This window comes from Octodon degus, unplaced genomic scaffold, assembly GCF_000260255.1.
Source record: "Octodon degus isolate 3935 unplaced genomic scaffold, OctDeg1.0 scaffold00019, whole genome shotgun sequence".
Lineage (NCBI taxonomy): Eukaryota > Metazoa > Chordata > Mammalia > Rodentia > Octodontidae > Octodon > Octodon degus.
In genome coordinates, this window is record NW_004524595.1 from 7356233 (window position 1) to 7376620 (window position 20388).

The window sequence follows — 20388 nt, forward strand, 5'->3', positions numbered from 1 at the left end:
GACTCTTTGGGTGAATGTTATAAGATAAACCTATATATTATGTGTCCTATATTAAATCTTTTCCCTTGCAAACCAAAAAAAAAAAAAAAAAAAAACCAAACCAATTGAGTCTGTATGAATGAAAATAGTAGGTTCTGCTAATTAACAGGTGTTGAATATTGATGGTAAACAATTTCCACTATTAAACAGGGTTAAACAGGGTATGCTTGTTGCAAACACTTGAAAATAATTAAATGAACACTAGATGTCAATTTGAATTTATTAAGGCCAAATCACAGTAAATACGTTTATTTCTTTTTTTCTTTTTTGATTCAACTGATGACTTTGCAGACTATTGGTAGGCAACACAAAGATATTACAGGATTGTGTCTTTATTCTTTAATTGTTAACTTTTTGGGGTTTTTTGAGAGAGACTCACTATATATTCCAGGCTGGTCTTGAGCTCACGATGTAGCTCAGGAGCCACAGTCCTCTTGCCTTAACCTCCCTAGTCCTGGGATTATGGGTATGTGCCACTGTCCCCAGCTAGGAGTGTGTCTTTATAAAGTCAAAAATGTATTGCTTTTAGTATGTTATAGCTTGCATCTAGATGTCCCCACACAGCCTCATGTGGTCATAGGAGAGACTTTTCAGGGGTTGTTGGGTCAAGGGTGTGTGATGCGGGGATTAATCCCCTGACTGGATTGATACAGTTTTGGGTGTAGATGGGAAGGCCCAACCTGGGTGTGGGTGGAACCACCAAAAAGCAGGAAGCCTGGAAAGGATAAAAAGGAATGCCACTTCACTACGTTGACTTTGCTACTTTGCTGCCTTGTTGTCTTTTGCCCACTGTTTGTCCTCTGCAGTGCCCCCCTGCAGTGACCCTCTGCCCGTGCCACCCTGCCTTGGAGCCAGCTGATTATAGACTGAAACTTACAAATTGTGAACTACAATAAACATTTCCTCCTTAAATTTTGGATGGTAGGTATTTTGTCTCAGCAAGGAGAAAAAAAGGTAACTAAAAGAATATATAAATGAAATATAATAATTTTAGAGAGGCAAATAGTAATCTGTAGTGAGTGAAGTCAAACTATTAGTTCTATTTCCTTCTCACTAAAACAAAACAAATAAAAAATTTTTTGTTAGAAAAGGAAGAAGAGAGATAAAGATCTAACATGCACCAAGAGATTAGATGAGGAGACAGTACTAAAGATCACAACACATTTTGAGAAGATTAAAAAGAAATGATGAGCAAATAGGACTCAGGCCTAAGCCCTGCCTATTTACACTTCTGATTATTGTTTCACTAATAATGATTTGGCAGAAGAAGCTGAAAGCAAGTGACTTTGGAAGAAGCTGCCAGCCAGGAGCGGTGGCGCTCGCCTAGAATCAGTCACAGCACTCTGGAAGGCTGAGGCAGGAGCACCGTAAGTCAAAACCCATCTCGAGAACTTAGTGAGACTGTGTTTTGAAATAAAAAATAAAAAGGCTGAGAATACACCTCAATGTAAAGGCCTTAGAGCTGCAAAAGGAAAGGGGCTGAGGGGAAGAAGGAGGAGCAGCGGTAGCCAAAAACAGCAGACGACTGGGGCAGCAGAGCCCCAGAAGGCTCAAAAATGAAAGAACCAAGAACCTCAATCAAGGAGTAGAGCTAAAAACAGGAGACTCAGGCCTAAGCCCTGCCTATTTACACTTCTGATTATTGTTTCACTAAATTGCTGTCTAAAATGAGGCGAATGCCAAAGACATTTGAGGGAGCAACCTAACGTGGAAGACAGGACAAGCTACAAAACCAACTGGAAGACTTATAGGACATTGACTTCGTTTTTATACTTTTCTGTTGGATGGTTAAGAGCAAGATAAAGCAAGACCTATGTAACAAGCATTGTAGCTTTTGGATCTGACAAGATCAGTCAAATCCCCTCAGGATTTATCCTGAGCTTTTGAACATAGAGACGATGTGATGATGTCAACAGCACTTCCTGCCCCTTCCTCTTCTCAGGAGAGCCTCCCTAGTTTTAATTAACGCCCACATGCCTTGGGACCTAGTCACAGCTGAGCCACAGATGCATTTACTTCCATTTTCCTGTGTACTTTTGTGTGAAGTTAATGACAATTATTTGATTGGTTGTCCAATTTTCCATCTCTATCACAAATATGAGTCTCTAGCTGTTCTAACACCTCAGGGATTCTCTTGTGACAGGGACCACCACAGTGGGACAATGATAGGACTAAAGACTGGGATGACAGAATAAAACTCATGGGCATAGTAAACTATCATCACTTGCCGTTTGGCATGTTTCCATAGAGATCCATGTTTTATCCTGAAATTCTAATAAAAGCACAGAAACAGAATGTTTGCCTGAAATTAGGAATTGTTACCCAAGATAAACCTAAATAAGGCCTCCTTTGACTTTCACTCGCTCTTTGTCTAGTTAAAATCACTAAATTTAACTGTTCTTTTTTTAAATTTTTCTTTTTTTTTTTTTGTTTTTTTTGAGAGAGGGTCCTGACTGGCTTTGAACTCACAGCAATTCTCCTGCCTCAGCCTCCATGGTGCTGGGATTACAAGCATGTGCCCTACACCCAGCAAAATCACTAATTTTGGAGGTCACACAGCTGGGCAATTTATGATTAGCATTCCACTAGCTTTAGTTGGCACCACTGTTAGCGTGGTGATTATGGTAACAGTGCCTTGGATTTCTTCCCTGAAACCTGAAGCTGCTGTGACTGGCACTACTGACTCTTCACTTAGGCCCACAGATATCAGATGAGTGACTACAGTGGGGTTAAAGGTTGGCATCCATGTCTTTGTGTTTTATCTGCCACTTTTGCCAGTTAACCCTTTAGTCAGATTCTCCTCAGCTCTGCATGTTGATCATTTAAGAAAGATTTGTCCAAGGCTGTGATATAGGGTTAGCGTGGGCCTCTGTGCACTTGTGGCCCTTTACTCCATCGTAAAATGAAGATGCTCATGCACGATGATAATGCTAGATGGAAGAGTAACTCAGCAGTTCCTGGGCAAAGCTGACTGCTGGTTAGTCCACCAAATAGGAGTCAAAAGTTCTGCTCAAGACAAGAGTGCCAGATTCAGGGAATGTCAACACCCACTAGGACAAATTGCCTATGACCTTTGCTGGAACTGTGCCTCTGACCAGCGGAAATGTCCCAACTTCAGCCCACTCCAGCACATCGAGAAAAACCTTGCACTCTGTACTGTGATTGCTCTCTTGACTAAGCACTCACTGCCTTCAGTCATGGCCCCAGTTTGGCTGAGCCCACCCCAAAATACAGCTTCCCCAGTACAGGGTTGCGTGCTTGCAGTGTATTTTATTATTATTATTTTTTTTTTTTTAAACAGGAAAACAAATTTCAAAACAAGATAATAGGAGGGCAACAATGGTTAATACATTGCATATTGTTATGTTTAAGTTAGTTACTCAGAGTACAAGATATAGGCAGTTAGCTGTCCAAACAATATTAGCACAAACTTTTCTTTTAAATGAATTAAGGGAAATCAGTAGCATAACTATCTCAACAAATATAATTTTTCTGCTTTTCCTTTCCTTCTTTTCTCCATTCATCTTAGACAGGCACAGGGACCTGGGTTCGATCTCTGATGTGCGATGCTGGCCCACCCCGGGGGCCTGCCGAGATGGCAATTGAGACGGCATGGTGGTGCATGCCTGTAGTGTGGTGTATGCACACTTGGAAGGCTGAGAACAGGAGGATCACTACGAGTCTGATCTGTGTAGTGAGACCCTGAAGACCCTGTACTAAAATAAAAAAAAAATTGAGTGTGGTCTCTGGTTGTACCCATTTACCTACGAAAGACTGCAGTTTATCCTTCTTTATGGCTGAGTAATACTCCATTGTATAAAAAGACCACATCTCTTCTTATTCACTTCTCAGTTGATGGGCATTGGGGTTGTTTTCAAGATCTAGCTATTACAAATTGTCCTGGTATAAATTGTGCACCCACAAGTGCAAATATATTGCTGTGGGACTGTGTTTTTAATTCTTCTGGGAATATACCCAGAAGAGAAATAGCTAAGTGAAATGGGATTTCTAATCCTAGTTTTTTGAGGAATCTCCACAGTGATTTCTACAGTGGTTGCACCAGTCTACACTTCCAAGAACAGTGGAGCAGAGTTCCTTTTCTCCCCCACAGCCCCTGCAGCACTTGTTATTGGTTAATTTCTTGATAATGTACTTGCAGATTCTGACCCAGCCTCATTTCTGCCATCTCTGGGTCAAAAGATGCTTACCCTTGATCTCTCTGTTTGCTATTTTATTTTATTTTTTTTTCCATCAGTACTGGGGGTTCTTACTAAGTTTCCCAGGCTGGCCTCAACTTGCAGCTCTGCCTCAGCCTTCCTAAGTGCTGGGATTACTGATGTGTGCCACCACACTCATGCTCAGCTTCAGTCTGGGTCAAAGTCTGTTTTGGAGAAATCTCCCCCAGATCTTTTGGTCTGCTCCAGCCAGGATCCTGGCTCCGTGGGCTGCTGTGTAGCAGTCACCTTGGGAATCCCCTTTCCACTCATGTACTCTCTTGTGTAGGAGTCACTTTTCTATGTCCCATGGCTTCCTTTCTTGGTTTAAGTCTTGAATTTGATGGCTCACACTCCAGGACCATGTATGTACCCATTCACTTTCTAGCACCCAAAATGTGTTCTTGTTACTTGGTTGTTCTTTTTGTTAGGCTTATAGCTGAAGAAAAAAACTATGGTTTTATGGGTATTAGGAGAGAGCAGGGGGCCGGGGAGATGGCTCAGTGGAATAAGTGCTTCCCTGGCAAGCACAAGGGCCTGAGTTCAATCCCTGGTTCCACCAAAAAAAAAAAAAAAAAAAAAGAGGAGAGAGCAGTGTTACTATGGGAGAATGCCCCCACCCAAGCCTCCTAGTTCAGATCCCCTGATGACTTCAAAGCTAAGTATGCTGTTGAGAGATGGGGCCCTCTTGGGGACGCATCACTGGGGTGACCTGCACCACTGGGTGACCTGGAAAGCTGTATCTCTCCCAGGCTCCTCCCTTCCTTCTCCCTGCTTTTTTTTTTTTTTTTTTTTCCGGAACCAGGGATCGAACTCACACCCTTGTACTTGCCAGGGAAGCGCTTATTCTACTGAGCCATCTCCCCAGCCCTCTCCCTGCTTCTTGGTCATCTCAGCCTGAGCAGCTGTCCTCCACTCAGGCCCTGCCCTCGGTTCTGGCCCAAATGTATGGACTGAAATCTCAGAAACCGTGAGCCAAAATAAACCTCTTCTCCTTTAACATGTGGGTGTTGGGTGTTTCTCAGCAACAAGGACAGTGACTAAGGCAAATGCTAAATAGATGAGTTTCTTTGGCCATCTTTATTTATAATCTAGTTTTCATTTCAGAATTTAACACTCTGGTTTTGGTATGTAGTCAGGATTGGAGTTGGACCAGCACTGGAGGCTGAGAGATCTGCAGGAGGTTGTTCACATCATTCTAGGAAGAGATTATGGTGGCAAAAGGATGGGCTATAGGGTGCAGCAAGATTGGATGCTCCAGAGAATGGCTGGCAGCCCCTGCTCAGCCCCTGAGATTATTAAGATGCTTCACAGATGGGCAGACTGTAAGGCAGAGAGACAGACAGATCTCTGTACATACTTTCACTAGTTGTGCATTTATCTTAATACATATTACAAAAACTTGTAACTGGCATATCAGCCTTGTGATTCCCCAGAGAGTATTGCTTAAGATGAAATAAAGCAGATACTTGAGTTTTAAAAAGAAATTCAGTTGAATATATTAAGCAAATTATGTACCGGGGGCAGTGTATTTAGAGAGCTATTTGTGGGGGCTGGACTGGGAAGTTGCTGGGTTCACCCCGCTACCTAGGATCAGCCCTGCCAGCAACACCAGACCATCTCTCTCTCCCACTTTACCTGCCCCTTTCAGCTCTTTCTTTGCACCATTTTCTGAGTCTCCTCCTCTGTTGTGTTGTTCTTGAAATTTCTCACTTCTGTTATGTGAGCAGTACCATCACCTCAACCCTGGTTTTTGCAGTTTTCTATTTACTATGAGTTTCAGAGCTCCCAAAGGCATTTTATTTTAAAAAAATATACCCTACGTCTACAAGCTTTTGAGTGTGGCTTTTCTGAAACCCAGTGGTAGACAATCATCTGATAATTTCCCCCTCTGCTTTTCCCCTCACCGCTCAGACCCACAGGATCTCCCATCTCTCAGTGTCACCTCACTTCTCATCCCAGGTCACGTTATTGCCACCTTTGGGTAATACAAGCCTGGAGCCCAGCTCCTGCTTCAGTAACCTGCTGTATTCAAACTGTGCACAGCAGTGAGACCCACCAAAGGCATGTCCTCCCTCATCACAGCTGCTGGGACAAAGTGTTTATTCGTCCAGCTGTCTCAGCTCAGCGTTCCAGGTAGGACTGTTAGGAAAGCCTGCTCCAAAGTCCTACAGGATACACAGCAAAGCAGAAAATGAACACATAGTCACACTTACTTTTTTATTTTATTTTATTTTATTTTATTTTTGGCAGAACCAGGGATTGAACTCAGGCCCTTGCACTTGCCAGGGAAGTGCTTATCCTACTGAGCCATCTCCCTGGCAACACTTACAAGACCATAAAAACAACTTTGTGAAGCTGGGTCAGCCCCAGAACAGAAAGGTCAATGGCGTCATTGCAATGGCCAGAGCAAGTATGTGTACATGTGTATATCTGCACGTGCGTGTGTGTGCGTGTGTGTGTGTGTGTGTGTGTGTGTGTGTAAAGGAAGCATGCTGGCCTCCCCCCACTCCCCCTATGACCCAGGCAGCTCTCAGACTAAGTAATCCTGGCTCCTAAACACACAGCTTAAGGGACAACCAGAGATTCGATTATGTGCCGTCACCAAGACTGGAAACATGAAGTGCTTCCAATTTGGAAAGCAAGATTTGACAGTGACTCCCTGACAGCCAGGCTCTCCCCATGGTCTCTGAGGAGAAGCCCACTCTGCTAGGTTATCTCAGGGCCACTGTGATCATGAACCGATGACACCAAGGATTCAGGTGGCAGGAATCATAGGTGTAGCAAGGGGTTTTCCTTAGGCAGTAGAAATCCCTGGAAAAGAATGCACGGATGAATCCTGTGGCGATCCCTTTAACATCTAAAAATATATCATATAAAATAATGTAACTGAATGAAGTTTAAAAAAAGAAAATCACAGAATGTGAAAATAATTCATGACAAATATAACATAAAAACTAACAGTCCTAAAAAATCTAGATTTAATAAAGTTTTATAAGACTGATCCTTTCCTTCTACTGTACTTGGCAAATGGTCAGAGTATAAAAAGATAATAGCTCATTTAATAGACAGGAAAATAGAAAACATAGGTTGATAGAAATATACATAGCTAAAATTGACAGGAATTAGATAAATACAAGTCGAGTGGCTTACAGGGTCTGTTATCTACCTACAAGTCTGCCCAAGTCAAATATGATAAAGATATGATTGAGTAAACCATGGCATACTGACAAAATGGAATACTAAGAGCCACTAAAATAATAAATGTGATGTTATTAAACCGTATTTTTGGAGAAATGTAGAAAGGCAAAGCATTTGTAACAACAATTTCATATGAGCACAAGATAATGAGGCTAGGAAGTGATTTGAAAATTATATTTAGTATGTGGGGTTTTCTTTTCTGTAACATGAAGCACGTAATAAAAACGTAAGTGTACATAGACAGATAATTTATAAAGGGGTGCTAGAAAGTGATTCCTTCTTTCTCCTTGCTTTCCAGGGGAACCACAAGGATGAATTTAAATGGTTTAAACTTCTTGGATCAAAATATTAGGTGCTAGAATGAGCGAATGGTTTAGGTTTGTCTGTGGAGACATTTAAGAATATCCATCTGTTGAGTGTTAGGATGTTTTGGAATTAATTTAGTGGCATTAGAAAATGCTCATAATTAGTCCTGTTTTTATCTCTAAAAGGTTCTAAAACCTACCCCCAGTAGGCCTGTCTTCTATGTCTCATTTTCTCTCACAACACACTGAAGTTAGACCTTACTATCTAGCATCAGTAAGAAAGGACGAGAAAGAGTCTCCAAACTCACGTTTGCCTCAACATCTATCGTATTTAATTCTCCCCACTTGGCTCCCCACCACCACCATTTACAAACCCTACAATTTTTCCATGTCCCCCCTGAATAAATTATGTTCATCATTAACAGTACGGTATCATAAACTAGGAAATTTCAAATATTTTTCTTCCCTTGTCCCTTCTCTTGGTTTTGTCTCAGCAGTACAGATGATGTAACGGGCCAACCTTACATTAGAACAAGGTGATGTGGGCAGAGCTACCTCCTTAAAATGTTGACTCTTCTCGTTAGTTAGCGAGATTATAAATTATATAAAGAAACACATTTTAATATTATGTTTCTAGGGTATATAAGATGTTTAATAGATTGAGGCCTGTTAAAAATGAGATTCTAGAATCACATCCCAAACATAAAAATTTGAAAAAAAAAATTACAGACTAACAATCTGTCCCATTCCTCTACAAAAGTGTTCAAAAATTATTAAATAAAAAATCTGAATACAAAATTATGTATAGGGCCAGGGATATAGCTCAGCGGCACAGCACTTGTCTAGTAAGCATGAGGTCATGAGTTCAACTCCCAGATTATATTTAAAAATTATGTATAAAAGCTTGCACTACATAGTAGGACCCTGCCTCAAAAGAAAAAGAAAAGGAAAAAGAAAAAAACAAGTAAAACAGATGAAGTATGCATCACACACAGACCTATTCATGCAGAAATATGTTAAGACTGGCTTTTAGTAAAATGGTGATATTGTGAAAATTAAAAATTTTTCCACATTGTTTCCCAAATTTTCTAGATTTTTTTTTAACCACAAGTACTTATAGTTTTATAACAAAAAGAAAATCAGAAAAGTTATTAATAGAAAACCATGTCCCGGAGTCTGGGAAGAAGCTCTGTCATTAAGTCGAGGGCAGATAGGCCCTGAGCTGGCAGCTGTTACAACTGCACTCTCCGAGTGACATGCCGTGAGGATGTCAAGGCCAGCCTCTTAAGACTGGATGGCCAAGATAAGTTGGAGAAACAAACTGAGCCTGAGAGAATGAAATGACAGATGTGACAAAATCTCATTAGCACTTAGCTTAGATAGCTCTTGGTGACATCAGTAAGGAAGGGTGACTACAACGACACACTTGCAAAACTTTAAATGGACCTCAGGGATGTCTGGTGCAATCTGCTCATTTTCTGAGCAAGAGCCCCAGAAGAGCAGACTTCCCTCCCGCCCAGCTGTTCAGTGCAGAGCCAGGACTTGAGCCCCCAGCTCCTAACTCCTAAGGCAGTGATCTCAGGTCTCCACTTTCTGGCTGTTGAGTGTTGTTGCTGTTTTGCCACTGTTGCATTAAGAGAGTATGTTATATAATAGATAATCTTTTCTTAAGAAAATATGTTATATAATTATACTAAGAAAGTGTCTAGGGGTCCTGGGCCCTATAACTTCACTCCACTTAGATCCCCAAGAATGATTCCAAATTGGGGCAAATTCCCAATATTACCTTATTTCTCTTGACTTCCTGTAATGAACTAAATACTTGTGTCTCCCCATCCCCAGAATTCATACGTTGAAATCCTGTCCCCAATGTGATATTATTGAGCAGCAGGACCTGGGCATGGTGGTACATGCCTGTAATCCCAGCACATTGGGAGACTGAGGCACAAAAATCACAAGTTTGAGCTCAGTCTAGGCAACTTGGTGACTTAATGAAATCCTGTCTTGAAATGAAAATTATAAAAGGCTTGTCTTTCTGTGTCTCATTTTCTCTCACAAGACACTAAAGTTAGTGTGCTGGGGATGTAGCTCATTGTGAAGGCCCTGGTTTCAATCAGTCATATTAGAAAAATAAAAAGATTAAAGAGGGGCTGGTGAGATGGCTCAGTGGTCTAAAGCACCTACTTAGAACAAGCTCAGCTAAAGCACAGGGACCACGGTTCAATCCCCAGCACCACATGCCAGCCAGCCCGGCCCCCTGGTGGGCTGAGCTGGCCACACCCACCCACCCACACACACACACACATAAATAAAATTTAAAAAAAGATTAAAGAGGTGCATTTAAAGCTTACAGAGGTTAAAATTTGGGGGAAAAAAGAGGTGGAGTTTTGTAAGGTAATGAGCTCATGGGAACAAGGTCCCGGTGTGTAGAATCAGGGACTCCTATAACAGAGACCCCGAGTATCCGGGCAGTAGAGTGCTTACCCAGTATGCACAGGGGCCTGAGCTCCATCCCCAGCACAGCAAAAAGGCAAACAGACAAAGGCTGAGACAGAGACTCAAGAGCTCTCTTGCCCTCTTTCTGCTATAGGAGGATACATTAAATGCCTATAATCTCAGCACTGAGGAGACTAAGGCAGTAGGATTGCTGTGAGTTTGAGGCCAGCCTGGGCTACTTAGTGAGTTCAAGGCTAGCCTGAATTACAGAGACTATATATAGAACAGCTTGCAACCCAGAGTGCTCTGCTCTCACCAGAATCTAAACTGGCACATTGCTCTCAGTTCTCTAGCCTCAGGACTGTGAGAGAGAAATCACTGCCCACTCTGGTTTCTGTTTCAGCAGCCTGGAGTCACTCACATTCCCAGGCCCATCGCCATGGTCTCGGGCTATTAACTCATTCAGTCTTCTCCTTCTGCTCCTCTCCCTTTCTATTCTTTTTTGTGATGTTTAAACTTAAACACACACACAGAAAGAATAGAATTCCCACGTATACTTTTCCCAAACATAACCACTTTTAACATTTTGCTCCATTTGGGAGCACATTCAGACATGTCAAATGTCATGTATATATACAGGTACACACACATATATGGGGTCATGAAGTAGCTCAGTGGTCTAAAGTGCCTGCTTAGTCAATCTTAGACAAAGTGCAGGGGACATGGTTCGATCCTCAGCACCACATGCTGTACCAGCCCCACCCGGGCTGAGCCAGCCACAAAAATAAATAAATAAATAAATAGACTTTAAAAAAAGAAGAAGATTGGCAAGTGACGCCCTCCTTGAAGGCTGCTGGCACCCTGTACCCTGAGCGGCCAGAAGCCAGAGGATGAGCCTGCCGCGGACTGCAGACTCAGGCATGAGTTCAGGAGTTGCTGCGGCAGCAGCAGCGGCTTCAGCCAATCCTTTCTGCAGTTGATGGTATAATTGCCTTTTGATGCTAATGTTTCTGGAAGAAGCTTGAAAGTCCCAGGGACTTTCCAACCCTGCTGCTCACAATCTTCAAGCCTCTTCTGATCACTTTAGAACTAGGAACGCCAGGTTGTGCTGTTAGTAGGTGAACAAGAACAGCCAAAGCAGTCATCATCAAAGAATTCATGTCAAAGTATGATCCTGCAAGTCACATGATCAAGTCAGAACTTCTCTTCTGCAAACACCCCTCTGATGTTTCAGGTACTGGCTTTATGGTACTGCTCATTGAAGCCAAGTGTGTGATGCACCGTGGAAGGCTCACTCATGGGATGTGTTCACTCAATTTCATCTGAACTTCCATAGCCATAAAATATTCCTGACATGTCTCCCATTACTTCCGTTATTCATGGCAATAGATGCTCTCATTGCTTGGATTGGGAAGTATAATTATAAATTGTGGAGAAACACAAAGTGTACCTAAGGTTCCACAAGTCTCAATACTATTTAAAATATAAGTTAGTGAATATGGAAAATTAAAAAAAAGAAGAAAGAAAACCAAGTAGCATCTTTAAGGGCTGGCGAGATAGCTCAGCAGACTAAGTGCTTGCTTAGGTAAGTGCAGGGGCCAGGGTTCAATTCCCAGCACAGCATGCCATGCCAGCCCCACCCCCGGGCACACTAAACCAGCAATGGAGTTTGGGAATGATGAAGCATGCCTGTAATCCCAACTCTACGGAGGCAGAAAACAGGAGGATCACTACAAGTGCAAGCTGTGTAGTGAGGCCCTGCAGGAAAAAAAACCAAAAAACAAAAAACAAAAAACTAAAGTTAAATACACACACAGAAAGATGAATAAAATTCCCATGTATACTTTTCCCAAACATAGCCATTTTTTCCATAATTTTATTGAGAAACAAATAGCAATGAGACAGTTTCAAACCAAATTGGTAGGACAGTTTCAATAATTAACACATTGCATACATTCTTCCTAGTGGTTAATTGCTGTACAAGATGTGGGCATGATATCCTATTAGACAAACACCATTAGAACAAATCCCTCTATTCATTAAGAGAAAGTAACTATATATCTATCCTAACCACTTTGAATACACAAATACAAAATGGACATTCATCTGTATCCCCTTTTTTTGTTAAGTTCCATCATTTAAATATTATAGCTGTGTAAACTCAGCAAAATATTCTAAAAGAGTTCAGAGGTCCATAATAGTTTTGGGTCTTCCACTTCACTGGCAATTAAATTATATGACATTTTATTTTATTTTAATTAATTAATTTATTTATTTATTTGGCAGAACTGGGGATTGAACTTAGGCCCTTGCACTTGCCAGGCAAGCGCTTTTTCTACTGAGCCATGTCCACAGCAACATAGTCATTTTTAACATTTTGCCCTATTTGGGAGCACATTCAGACATGTCAAATGTCATACATATATACAGGTACACATATACATGTAAGAGCATGCATACTTATCACTGATATACACATATCACATATGAGAGACACATTATACATATTCCTGAACCTTCTGGAAGTCAGTTTCAGGCATTATGACTCTTAAAGATTCCTCACATCTCCAGCACCACTTAAAAATAAAGACATTTGGCCAGGGAGATAGCTCAGCAGCACAGTACCTGCCTGGCAAGCTCAATGTCCTGAGTTTGATTCTTAGTATTAAAAAAATTTTTTTAAAGACATTTTCCAGCACAATTGAGACTACCAAAGAAAAAACTATTTCATAATCGAATACTCCCAGACTGTCTTTTAAAGCTTTTAAGTTTTTGGCCAAGGATCTTGTGAGGGGCCAGGGAGATAGCACAGAAGAAAAAGTGCTTTCCTGGCAAGCGCAAGGGCCTGAGTTCAATGCCTGGTTCCTCACAAAAACAAAAACAAAAAGACCCCAAGGATTTTGTGAAGGGTTACATATTTTCTGTGGTTGTTGGGTCTCCTTAACTTTTTTTGATTTAGAGAAATGTCCTCCCATTCTGTTTTTGTTTGTGTTTTTCATGACATTGAATTTTTTGAAGAATTTCAGCCAATTTTCATACATAGTCATCTGCCTTCTGGGTTCCTCCAGTTGTTTCCTCATGATCTGATTGAGATCAGGTATCTTTGGAATGAACAGCGCATAGCAGATGTTGCATCATACCAGAAGGTACATAACATCCGGTTGCCCCACAAAGCCAAAACACCTTTTTCCTTAAGGCGATGGTTATGAATTTTTCTGTTGCAAAGGTACAGTTTCCTCATTGTAGTTAATAATCGTTGGAGTGATTCTTGGAGAATATGTGAGTAAATGAGCATTTATTGTTTATCTTAAACCTTGAGTGAGTTGATGGAGGTTGAAAAATAATGATCCTTTTTTTTTTTTTTTTTTTTTAATTTCAGTCTCACTATTTATTTCAGACTGGCATTGAACTTCCTATGTAGCCCAAGCTGGCCTGGATCTCCCTGCAATCCTCCTGCTTCAGCTTCCCAAGCGCTGGGATTGCAGGTACGCACCCCTCACCTGGCTGATTCTTCTAGTTGCCCTGTTTTATTAGCTTCCATCCCTGTAAGTCAAGTTCCATCCCATCTTGTGTGCTTTCTCACAGCAGGCTTCTGACCCTCCCTCCAGCCTTCAGCCTGGCTCACTTCCCTCCATCGGCTGCCAGAATGAGCACGCTCAATTGCAAATCAGGACACGTCTATGCTCAGTTTAAAACTCTTCAGGGACAAACTCCAATCTGTGGGCCACCCTGGGGCTCTTTATGAGCTGGCTCCTTTCTACCAAATCTGGTTTATCTCCCTCTGTAGTCCCTTACATACTCTATTCAAACTCCTTATGGTTCTCCAAACACACCCCCTCCTCCACACCCTGGACCTCTTCACAAATGATCTCTGCCTGGAAGACCGCCCACCCTCGGCCTTATCTGACTCCCATATGCTCCTGAGCCTCTGCTCAGGCACTACCTTTTCAAAACCTCATGTTAAATAGGTGCTTTTAGGGACCCTTGCGACACTTGTGTAAAGATTTGGATTTTCTCGTCTCTCCCATTTAATTGTAAGATTTTTGTAGGAAAAGAATTGTCTTTCATCTCCATATAACAGGAATCTGTGATATGGTGCCTGTTGCAGGAGACAAGCACTCAGTAAGTATTTTGCAGTGATTAACTAATATTTCCTGAATTATTAAGTAAAGAATGTTTCCAGCTTCCAGGACAACTAGATTATATGATCTTTAAGGATAAAAGCCATGTCTTATCATTTGGATCAAAAATGTCCCCCCAAAGACTTGTACTGGGGGCTGGGGAGACGGCTCAGTGGAATAAGCGCTTCCCTGGCAAGTTCAAAAGACCCGTATGCTCGGAGGTTAGGCTTTTGGAAAATGACTTGGTCACAGGAGCACTAGTGGATTAATCCATCCCACTAGTGGATTAATCCATCAAGGAGTTTGTAGCTGAATGTACTCTTAGGAGTGGGGCCTGGTTATGGAGGTGGATCAGTCGGGGAGTGGCCCAGAGAGAAGTAGTTGTGCCAAGTTCCCCTCTCCCTCCCCTCGTCCTTCCTCTCCTGCTGCCCTTTTTCTTCCCTCCCTGCCCACTCCTCCTCCTCTTCCTCTTCCCCACTGCTTCTCCATCTTCCCCTATTCCCTCTCCTTCCCTCCCTCTCCTCCTATTTCCCCTACCTCTTCCTTCTACTTCCCATCTTCCTCTCTCCTCTTCTCTCTTCTTTCTTTCTTTCTCTTCTTCATTCTCTTCTTATTCTCTCCTCCTCAACTTCTGAGCCCAAGGCTGCCACAAGGTAAGATTTCCTCTGCCATCTATTTCTACTTTAAAGCCAGACCACGTACTGAAACCCTGGAAATTATGAGCTAAAGCAAAACACTTTTTCCTTTGAGTTGTATTTGTCTAGGATTTTATTCTAGTAATAGAAAGGTGATTAACACACCATGTCTTATACATTTTTGCATTGCTCGCATCTTCATCCTATTGTTTTTTATTTGCATTAGCAATGATAAATTGATACTGTATGGATATACTGTATTGATTTTTTGAATCTGCCCAGTTCATTCTTGTTCTAAGAATTGTTCCTCCTCTACCTAAAAGGATGGTCAATCCCTTGCCTCGGCTTCCTTACACATGCTGGGATAGCCAGTCAAAATCTTCATCTTAAACCACGTACAGTAGTGCATTCCTGTAATCCCAGCACTCAGGAGGCTGAGGCAGGAGGATAACTGAAAGTTTGAGAACAGCCTGAGCTACAAAGTAAGCTCAAAGTCAGCCTGAACTACATAGAAAGACCCTGTCTCAAAAAGACAGGGGAAAAAAAACCCAAACAAACAAACAAACAACAACCTCTTCATCCTCCACGCTGCAATGATTGGTTCAGGTAATGACACTTGACCAAAGCGAGGCCTATCGGAGTCTTCCCTGGGGCTCTTGCTGCAACTAGCTAGAAATACAGGCAAGGAAAACAACCAAGTATTCATTCATTGCCAGAAGCTATCTTTGCTACTTCTGAGAATGAAGCCAACATAAGACAAACAAGCCCACTCAGGGACAGAAGGGAATGAATGACATTATTTAACTCCCTAAATCGCAGTTCACATTTCCTGGTGCACCAGTAAACAAATTCTTTCTTTGCTTGTTAAGCTGACAGAATCCCGACCAGCACTTAAGATAAGCTATTTCATAACATTCCCCAGTTGGTTAAGTAGGTAAACTGAGTTGGGGAATAAGAGTTTCACCTCCTTGTAGTCCTTTTCTGCCTTTTGAGAATGGTGTTTCCACACCCTCTCTATGGCCTTCTAGCCCTTCCCTGCCGCAAGCGAGCTGAACTCTGATACCAGCTAGGAAGTAAGCTTTTATCTAAACTGCCTCTGACCTTTCTCAGAAGAAACAGGTGCATTTGGGGCTTCACTCTGAGGTCCCTGTCACCTGTGTCTCCTCTGGAGATGCAAAGAGGACCAGGAAGCCATGGATGAAGTAATGAACACTGACCAGTATCCATCCTGTTTCCTGTTCCAAGTTTTTGAATCCCTTTTTATTCCAAATGGCCCATAGTATCTTTCATTTCTGAGGTCCACCAGAATCTACTTTGCTTCTGGAAACTCTCAATTTCCAGGAAGATGAGGAGGCTGGGGTGCAGTGGAAAGGATTGGGCTGCCTCCTGAGACAGGAGCCCAAATTTAAAACGTCAAGCGCATTTCAGAGAACCATTCTTAGGGATATTTTCCAGCTGTAAATTGCTAGCAAATTTTCACTGAGGCACATGAGAAGAAGAAAGCTTAACTTTCTCTAAAGGAGAGTGCAGAACGTACAGGCTAAATAAGAGGTGGTGCAGAGTGGAGAATCTTGGTTTAAAGAAGATTCCTCCAGGCATCCTTGTCAACTATCTGCATGGCTATTTTGGGGAATATGGAGAAATAGCCTAGCTCTTTAAGAAGAGAGTTTTCATAGTATTAATTTTAATGAGCTTAATTAGATTCCTTTCCCCCACTAACTGAGCTAGACCACCTCAAGAAAGTCCAAAGAGGAGAAAAGAGAAGTTATGGTATGACCTCCTGTCCCTAAGTCTGGCAAGGATAGAGTAGTTCTCCACACAGAAGTAAATTGGCAGAAAAGGAGAAGAATCCGAAGGACTGGGGGAGGGACCCAGAAGAGAAAGGTGGGCATCCCAGGGAAATGAAATTTACTTTACGATTTCACTGAAGAGTACAGCTGCCAATCTTCCCTGGATCTCTCCTTTCTGGGATGTCAGGGTGATCATTTTTATCTCTGAGTCTGGCAACAAGGAAGATGGCTACCCACACCTGCATCCCTTCAGTCCTGTGCTGATCCTGGACTGGAAATTTTCTGGCCCTTACTATCAAATCTCACCCCTAGGGAAGAGGCTGAACCCTACCTCTGAGCAATGAAGGCAGCTGGAGAAGAAAAACTCTTATTTCTTTAAGCCTATTCTTAGGGCTGATCCCATTCCTTGAATCTGAAGCTGCATTCAGAAGTTATAGAAAGACACATCTTTCTGTCTGCCTTCAGCTTCTGCCTCTCCCCTTTACTCAACAAAGCACGGGTCTCCATTCCAACATGGACTGGAAATTGAAGAAGATATGAAAGCGGGGCCCCATAAGTTTCAAAGAAAGAGTCCCAAGTGGGGTGAAGAGGGGTGCTAAGGCCTGGTTAGAGAAGGCAAGGAAAGAATGCCTGCCACCTCCTGCCTGCCCGAGAGCCTGCACTGAGAGTGCGCTTACCTCATCTGAACCCCAGATTTATGTAATACCAGTACCTGGGGATTCCGGAGCATTGCCTGTAGTCACTGCTAGGCAGCACAGTAGGAAGCACTGTTCACTGTGGGCTGGAGACCAGGAGGTTAAAGCCTGGTGCACTCACTGCAGGGGCCACCTCTTCCTCTTGTTCTGCCTGTCCCTAGGGACACCCCAGGTTAGGCCAGAGGTCCCCTGCAAAGACCAGACGGCTGCCACCGTGCCCTGTCCTGCCACCCTTCCCAGGCACCCTCCCCCACTCTGGAGGAGCCTGTGTCAGTCCAGCTCTGGCCACTGCTGTCTCGCAGCTGACAATCCCTGCCCTCAGGCTCAGCACTGACTGCAGCACATGGGCCTTGCCAGCTGCCACAGCTCTCTCTGCATTCTCCCCAGATGTCCCCAGAAAGCCAGGGGAAGGCTCAGCCTGGTTCCTGACTAATGATCACGCCTTCAAGACGGGATGCAGGCTGTGACTCAAGCTGTGGAGGCAGAGCAAAGGCAGAGAGAGTGGGAGGGAGGCGAGAGGAACAGGAAGCAAACAAGGCTGGGGGAGGAAGTGGCCGGCCGGAAGAAGGGCCTCCAGATGCGACCCTGTGACATGCCCTCTCCAAGAAAGAGGGGCCTAAAATTATACATGGGTGTTTTTGTAACAGCAGCTAATGTAACTTGCTGTGCAATATCACGCATGCTGTGTGAAACAATTCAGATTTCTGTAGACTATGAAGTGCTAAGGACAAGAACTGTGGCTCGCAAGAGCCGGCCTGATAGCTCAGCGGACTAAAGCAGCCACCTTGGCAGAGCACAGCGGCCGGTTCAATCCCCGCGTGCCTCACCAGCTTGGCCAATGGGGCACGCTGGGAGGCTGAAAACAAGAGAATCACTGTAAGTCTGATATACCTAGTGAGACCCTGTAGACCCTGTCCTAAATATGGACAACACACATACACACACACACACACATTTTGGTGTCTTAATTTGGTTCCATTCAGAGTTTGGCCAGGAAGACTATTTTAAGACAAGTTAGGTTCAGTCTTTCTGTAGGTCGTTATGTCCTTGCATCAACCATCTGACGATTGTTACAGCTGATTGTTTACAACAACAGGTTATGGTCGGAGCAGGGCTTTGCTTTGAATGTGCAGTGTTTGTGGACATATAGAGGTGTGTGTGTGTGTGTGTGTGTGTGTGTGTGTGTGTAGGCTACAGGTCTACAAGCCATATTTAAAATATGATTTAACATTCTAGTACACACCTGTAATTCTAGGTTTGAGAGGCTGAGGCAAGAGGATTGCTATGAGTTTGAGACCAGCCTGAACTACAAAGTGAGTGAGTTCAAGACCAGCCTCTGAACTGCATAGTGAGATCTGGTCTCAAAAAAAAAACAAAACAAAAAAACAAAAAAAAAGAAAGAAAATTTCAAGTAGTTGTCTAATCCTATAAAACCTACAATTACCTTTTAAATATATTTATAATTTCCCAAATGAAAATCATAAGCTATAGTTACATTTTCCCTAAAATTCATATTTACCTGTAATATAAACAAGAAATTAGAGAAAGTATTTACAATGAATAATTTGATTTCAGTGTATAAATGCTCAGGTACAGCTAAACTAGAACACATAATAGCCAGATGCACATGCATAAACCTCATATTGTTCTCCTAGTATGAGAGGCCGAAACAGCAAATAAGATCCAAAATGTACAATAAATATTGTGAAATGGGAAGAATTTTTTTTTTTTTTTTTTAAGGCAGAACCAGGGATTGAACTCAGGCCCTTGCACTTGTCAGGCAAGCGCTTATTCTTTTTTTTTTTTTTCCCAGCCCGTGCCTGGCATCTATCTGATGCCCTTGCACTTGTCAGGCAAGCGCTTATTTTTTTTTTTTTTTTTTTTTCCAGATCACTAAGCTTTATTCAGCATTTCATTAAGGTTAAATTTCTAGGAATGAGGAGCCTTTGTTCAAGGGCACAACGGTCAAAAAAACCTCAGATCTCATAGTGAACCACTGGCTGAGGTTCTCTGCTGGGATCACCACCTCGTTCCAGGCACAGATTATTACAAGGATACTGCTTCGGCCCCACAGGCTGGTAGCTGGGGTACATCTCCCCTACCCAGAACATAAAAAGCATGAATACCACGAAGCCGAAGAGATGGTTATGCATGATATGCCAAGAAACAGGTGTGGGAGATGTGTCCACACGGTTCCGGATATACATGTCTAGATGCCAGTGAATTGGTTCACCCCAGTTCAACCTCAGGTCTGGGTGGTCCCATTCATACCATGGATCCCTCTCATGCTGTGAGCGGTCAGGCAGCTTTGGGTAGTCTCCATACCCCATGGCCTCATCTGGGTAAGGCTCGTAGTCTTCCACACGCATATTATACTTCTTGGCGGCGGCTGCCCATTCCTCTGGGGTCCTGGGGTAGGCGCCCGGTAGCATGTCCTTGGTAATGTGGGAGGCTGTCCGTGCCCCCAGTGGCACCGCCTGCCGAGCTGTGCTTTGCAGCCACCGGAAACCCCAAGCCAGAGCCCAGGCTCCCGCCATCTTCACCTTCCTCCCAGCTCGCTCTCGCAAGCGCTTATTCTACTGAGCTATCTCCCTGGACCCCAGGGAAGAAATTTCAAAAAGAAAGAAAAATTGAAATAGGGGGATGAGGAAAAAAATGTATATATATATATATATATATATATATATATATATGATAGTTAAGAGTTATACTACTAACTTCCTTTAGTTCACTGAAAAGGAAAGGTTTGTGCTGATACTGTTTGAACAGTTACATATTGGTATCGTGCACTCTCAGTAACTAAGATAACAATACGCAATGTGTTAACCATTGTTATCCTCTTATTATCTTGTTTTGAAAATTTGTTTTATTATTTTAAATTTTAATAATTGGCCTCCTCCACAAAATATTTTTAAAGTGTTTAGAAAATAGTAAAAAAAAAAAAAGGGGGGG

At 42.6% G+C, this 20388-nt stretch overlaps 1 pseudogene; it reads right to left on the minus strand.

Annotated features, from left to right (window-relative positions):
• Window positions 1-19322: 19322 nt before the first annotated feature.
• Window positions 19323-19995, minus strand: LOC101583063 (annotated as a pseudogene).
• Window positions 19996-20388: the final 393 nt, after the last annotated feature.